The 6,663-nt window shown below is 38.4% G+C and overlaps 1 long non-coding RNA gene across 2 annotated transcripts in view; it reads left to right on the top strand.

Moving 5' to 3' along the window:
* Positions 1-1,289: 1,289 nt before the first annotated feature.
* The window catches only part of LOC114667577 (uncharacterized), a 63,782-nt gene continuing 58,408 nt past the window's right edge, over positions 1,290-6,663 (top strand). The window contains exons 1-2 of one of the 2 annotated variants that reach the window (XR_007933752.1): positions 1,290-1,498; positions 3,466-3,765. This is a non-coding gene — a long non-coding RNA (uncharacterized LOC114667577). Of the gene's footprint in view, positions 1,499-3,102; positions 3,252-3,465; positions 3,766-6,663 lie in introns of those variants that run through there. The other variant, XR_007933753.1, reaches the window with a different exon arrangement.

Here is a 6,663-nt window from a genome sequence, read left to right as displayed (position 1 = left end):
TCCAGGATACCAGTTGTGGACCTTCAAGTCAATTCTTTTGCATAGCTAAAGAGAGAGAGAGAAAGTGAAATGGCTAAAGTGCATGCTGGGAAAACTGACTGGTTGGCATTGCGCCCAGTGATGATTGATGGCTGTGCCCTAGCAACCAATGGGCAGTGTGCCAAGCCAGGGTTGCCGGGGAGCCAGTTCCCATAGAAACTGGGGCCTGACTGCCATCTACTATCCTACTGAGAATGTCAGAAATCAGAGTGCCAGCCTCAAAAGTAATGGTGAGACAGAGGAGGCTGAAAATGAAAGTGACTTTGACTTGTGCATAGGTGACCACAATAACAAATAAACTTAAGGGGGTGGAAGTCAAATGAAATGCCATAGGTTAGCAATTCACAGGCAGTGGGGCAAAGTTACTGAATGAGATCCCTCATGGTTTACACATACAGCAGAGGTAAGCAAAGGAGCGTTTTGGCTGCAGATGCACAGTTTAAGGCATCTTGTACCCTTCTGTCTAATCAGCTGACCCTTCACAGGTAACTAGGACTCTGTGGCTGGCTGAGCATTCATCATCACTGCGCCTCTTGAATAGAAGATGTGCTCCAGTTAGGCATCCATTCAGGACAGTGAGGAAATTCTCTTCTATATTTGCCTTTTTTTTGGTCTTAGTGAGCTGCAGACTTCATGATGAAGGCTCAGAGCTAGGAAGAAACTTTGAATTCAGAGTATCAACCACCATCATATTTTATTTTTATTATTATATAGACCAGAAGACTTATTATCATTATAGCTGGTTGACTAATGGAGTGTCATTTATTAATTATAATTTTTTAAGTAATTCTCCATTACATGCAATAATCATTGTATATAGGATGTGATGCCATTCTCCTGTAATTTGGCATATTTTGCTTAAACTGCTTGTGTCATGTTTGGTTATTTTGCAGATTGAATTTCTACATGCAACAACTCATTCTGTAGAGGCTGATGCCCTAAACTGCTATATTGAAAATCTGCCTGTTAATCCCTGAACTGATTTGCTCATATGGTCGGAGAAGGACCTGCATGGCACAAATGTTTATCACCATTTCCAGTTGAGACAGGAGTGGCCCAACAGAAAGGTACTTTGAGTAAGATGCAAGTATTACAATAAAAGGGCAACTAGGCTGGAAGAAACGATTGTCCCCACAGGTTTATACCCTTCAGGTCTGTCCTGTAGCAAACACTTAATTGTTTTCTCTTTTTGTCTTATTGACAAATAACAAAGAGAGCAACATAAAGTGTTTTTTTTTTTTTTAAACTGTAGCTTGTCGAGAGATGTGGAGCTTTGGAAATACACTGATAATACCGCCCTTAAAACAGATTGTTTCCGTTGTGGGTCCCCAGGCAGAAGAAGGCCATCATTTTGGCCATGTGCTTCCAGTGGATATGTGTGTGTGTACTGAGCAGCCAACTTGATGCTACAAAGTCATTCCTACTCATGTATTTTAAAGAATTGACGTTGGCATATTCGGTAGGAAAAAATTACTTCAAATTCTTTAATTGTGCTTATGTTCAGTTTAACATGAAGTGACCCTGATGCAGCTTTTTAAACTGCCAAAACATACTTGGCATACTTTTTTTTTTCCGTTTTTAGTGTTTACCATTCATTCGTGGGTGGGCATTTGCGGGCTTCATTGCTTTCTCTTTCCCTTTTTGCATGGTTTTTGCATGCTTTCGCCCGTAGCAAAGGAGGCTCAACGCCCATGTTGTGTCCCATCTCACATCACTGAGTCTTTCCATATTTGTTTTTTAAAAAAAAAAAAACGGTGCCCAGTAGCATAGGGCTCTGCGTAAGCCATGCAGTTACGCGGATCGGGTGTGGGCGAGGGAGGCAGACAGCTGCCTTGCATTGGCACAGGGCTGCCGCAGTAATGCGTGATGTGAATGAGAAAAAAGCAAGAGCGTGAGAGAAGGGAGAGAGACACGCTGTTTGTAATGGGTGGGGGGGGGGGGGGGGGGGTGATGCAGAGTTGGGGATTGGGCACAAGCCCAAAACAGCATGGCAACGTGTGAACAATAAAGTGGAAGTTGCCATAGCAATCTGCCAGCTGATGCCAGCTTTTTACCCCTCTTGACTTGACAGCTTAGACTGCTTTCTTCATTTATTTCATTCTGGGCTTCTTTTTTTTACCTTCCCAAGTGCTTTGGGAAGCGAGTGTGTGCATGCAAAACAAGTTGGCACCCCGGTCCGTTTGGCTGGTTCACTTTAGTCTGTAATCAGTCAGCAGCTAGGTCCATGAAAACATATCAAATGGTAGGTAGCTAGCTAGTTCATAAGTCCTAAACTGCAACAGAGAAGAGACGACATGAATTGTGGCACAACATTCCATCTGATTTCTGTAGACGTAGTGTGGTGCCAACATATCTCAAAAACCAATCCACGAACGAAAAGAAACAATAGAATTTCAAAAAATTGAGAATTTGGCAGGAGAAAGACAGAGGAGAGGTGTGAGGGGAGAATGTCCTAAACAATCTCACCATCCAGTTCCATCAGAGAGGTTTTGTCGGGCACAGTTTAGAAACAGAGAACACAAGCGATGCCAGTGCCAAAGCAAACAGGAGCCTTTAGACAATGTAATCTGTTGGGTTTTGAATTTTGGAGTTGCTTTTTTATCCCTGTCAGCGTTTTCTTTCAAAATATGGAGTCTGCAGCTCTCCTGTAACGGAAAAGGGAAGAAGTGGGGAATTTTTTTTTAAATGCCAGACAAAAGCACAGCAAGGAAGCTGATCGCTTCCGTATACATGCTACAATTCTGTGCCCTTTACATGACTGGCTCCGCCTGCCCCTGCCTGGCACGTTTTGTTTTTCCTCTCCTCCATCTTTTCTTGATGGTCTGCAAAGTGAGCTTTGTAGATCTGTTCTTACTGTGTTAAAAAAAATAATGTTTTAGTTAAAAAGGCTGTTCCAGACACCTCTTTGTTTAAAAAGAAGGTTAAAAAATGTCTGCCAAGCAATGCCAATATACCAACCTAGAGAGCTTTTGGTGGTGGGTGGGGGGTTTGTAGGAGGGGGTGCTCAGAGTAGGAGGAGGAGAGCGTTAGGATGGGGATGGGGGTGGGGGGGGGGGGGGGAAGAGGAGGAGGAGGAGGAGAGAATCTCAAGATGGCACCCAGCCTGATTTCAGCTCGCCCTTCGGGAAAAAGCGCTGAAGAAAAAAGAACGAGAAACAAAAACAGTTTTTTTTCCGCTTCCATAAAATCATAAGGAGAGCAAATCTTCTTAGGTTTATAGTTACTGTTTAAGTAGGCAGCTTTAAACCCTTTTGTCAAATATTTAAAGTAAAATGCAAAATTCAAAGCCAGTGGCATGAATTTCCCATGGACGTGGAATTTCATTACTAGCAATTAATAAACCTTTCTTTCTTTCTTTCTTTCTTTCTTTCTTTCTTTCTTTCTTTCTTTCTTTCTTTCTTTCTTTCTTTCTTTCTTTCTTTCTAGCCTTAACTGAGATCACTGAGGACCATCAGATAGACATACAGCGACAGACGGAGCAGTGGACCAAAGTGCTACCGATTCAGTTGGACACACAATGGACACGTTGGCTGAAGCGTGATCCAGAAAAATTAGAAGAGAAAAAGGGGGGACTGGCAGAAAAAAAAAAAAACAAGGGACCTGTGCCAGCGATAGACTGGGAGAAGAGCTGGTTCTCCTCCCCCGTCTCCTTATGCCAGGAATGATGCCAATAGTCTGACAAAAAGAGCAGACAGGCGCCCAGATCCCTACAAAGCATCTGTCCGCGTAAGTTCTCTCTTTTTTTCGTTATTTTGGTTATAAAACTTTTTAGAGGACATATGCTAGTTTTAAGTGTATCGCAGAATTATAATTTATAAACAATTATTTGAAAACAGATTATTGAAAAATGTTTTCTCTATCTATCTATCTATCTATCTATCTATCTATCTATCTATCTATCTATCTATCTATCTATCTATCTATCTATCTATCTATGTTTTAGGGGTCCCGTGTGTTTTAATGTAACTGATCTTTCAGTCAAATGTCTTTTTAGCAAAAACAAAGCAGATTTTTGACTGAACTGACAAATATTTGATCCAGGTTTATTTTTTCAGCTTATGGGTTTGAGGAAGAATTCTTGTGCTTAAGTTTGAGGGTTCTTGACCCCAATCAGAATTAGTTCGTAATGTTTATTTCTTAAGTGTTTTCGTAAGTCATAAGTATTTTGGTAGGATCAACTGGCAAAAGCCTAAAGCCCTACAGATTGGTAAAGGTGGTGGCTTGGATTGCCTAGATTTCTTTGATGCTTTCTCCATGTTTCTGATTGCTCACCACGTACAGACATTTGACACCTAGATCACACCCTTTTATACTTCTCTATTCAGTGGTCATTGGTTTAGGATGGTAAGCACTCTCTTTTTATCATTTCAGTGGCACAGTCTCTATAAAACATTATGGTTTAATTTAAAAGAATCTTTGTAATGATTTGGTGAGAAAGAATGAAAAAGAAAGCAGTTCCCATCACATGATTTTTGTCTTGATGATCATTAACACCACAGTTTTACCAATGTTAATTTTGCTTTATAACTTTATCACTATGACTGGTTGGCCCTTGCACTTTATTTAAAAGTGGATGTTTAGTAGCTCTAATTTTAACACAAAAACAAAACTATGTGTGAATCTTTGGATTCAAACTGTAGAGGCATCAAAAGTGTAGTCTATTAGAAATAAATTCCACAATTTATCATGGTATGGAAATTCCATCTGTATGTGGACACTCCATATTCTTATTGAAAATGGTCAATTTGATGTTTATAATTAGTTTCTAATAACTTAAAAATATACCATAAAGAATGAGAAAATGTGGCCAAGTCAATATCAGAATGAATCTGTTTTTAAGCTGATTACTCTTAAGCTTTAATTAATTCACCTTTGTTTCATCATTTTTTTTATGATTTTTTTTTCATTTTATTTAATTTTGGGAGATATGGCGAATATCTGCTTCATGCAGCCATTGTTTAGAAAACTGAGGATTTAAAATGGATGATTAGAAGGAACAGGAAAAAATGCCAGAACAGTGCTAATAAACTTTTTTTCTTTTTAACACCCCTCATATGGGTAATGTTATTGTATGTTTTTTCATCCTAATATACGTTACCAGCTCCATACTTATTCATGTCTTTTTTGTTTAACTTTTGATTTTAAATTGGAATAAATTAATACATTTTTAGGAAAATGTTGTAGCTTTTAACACCTGCTGCACATATTCCCAAGAATGCATTAAAAAAAATAATTTCCCAGTGGGTCGTATTACCTCAGTTCATGATATCATCACTTCAAGAGGCAATTTGTCGGGGGTGTAGTCTCTTGGGGCAAGATAGGGGCCTTACAACTCCGTGGAAAAGTTGAACAGAAGGAAACTATAGTTTTCAGACTCCACCTGGAAACTGGAAACCATTTAGTTTGTACAGCTTTACCTTCCCATAATAAGTTTGGAAATATAAAGAGTTGGTTGTTGAGTCTTCATCAACTGTTAATCATGCAACTTGCTTCTGTGTGTTTCTAACATTAATTTATTTTAGTATGGATTAAGATCTTGCTTATTTTTCCTTTAGTAGATACAACCTGACACATCACTCTTCTGTAACTCCTTTACATTTACATGTTTAAAATTATTTATTAGTGCTGTGCATAGCCTGTTGCTATGATGCTTTTAACCTTTATGCATACATATACACACACACACACATATATTATATACACTGTGTGTGTATATGTATATAATATATATATCCTTTTGGATGCAACATGTTCAACTGGACTGGCAACCTGATTGCTTATAGTCCAAGATTTTACCTAATAGATCACATTTTTAAAAGTTTTACTTACAAAATACCCATTGAATATTGCAAAACTTACACAGTTATGAGTGGATTGTTAGAATATTGATTGTGTTTTGTTCTTTTATTGAAAATTTGAAAAAGTACTTAATCAAAATGTTCATTGACCCACTTTTTTTGTAAACTCCTTTTCCAGTTAGAAGTCACGTCAGCAGCTGAAAAGAACTATCCGTGCAGAAGACTCGAGCCAGTATAAAAACACACACTCTCATTCATGCTGCTTCAGCCTAAACTGGATGTTTTTGGGGATGCAAGAAAAAAATTAAGTATCGAGAGAAAAATAAAACAGACACCAAGAGAATGTGCAAACTCCACACAGAAACTGACGATTGCAGTAATGGTACCCTGGAGTTTGCATCTTTCATTTATGACAATGGTTATAACAATGGGGAGATGAAGCTAAGGCAAGTTTTTCGAATGTTTTTATTGTTATACAGTTCTTTTAGTACTACACAAAACGCATAAAATAAAATGAGGCAAAACACAAAAACATGCAATTTTTTATGTGAATGATGTATATACAGATACCTAAAGACTTATTATAGCAAGTAGACTGTTACATAAGATAAATTCTCAAACTGTTTAATCCAGTTCAGTGTCATGGGCGTCCATAGCCTGTCCAATCAGCACTTGGCCCAAAGTAAGACACATTACTGAACAGAGTACCAGCCCATCAAAGTCAACTAAATTCATAATGCACTTATATACTAACAATCAAATTAAACTGTATGGGCTGTACCTAGGTTAGATAATGGTTTGTACTTTTCAAACATCCTTTTATTTG

Source organism: Erpetoichthys calabaricus, chromosome 17 (genome assembly GCF_900747795.2).
Source record: "Erpetoichthys calabaricus chromosome 17, fErpCal1.3, whole genome shotgun sequence".
NCBI lineage: Eukaryota > Metazoa > Chordata > Cladistia > Polypteriformes > Polypteridae > Erpetoichthys > Erpetoichthys calabaricus.
Note: the sequence above shows the minus strand (reverse complement) of the source record. Positions and strands in the feature narration are given on the sequence as shown.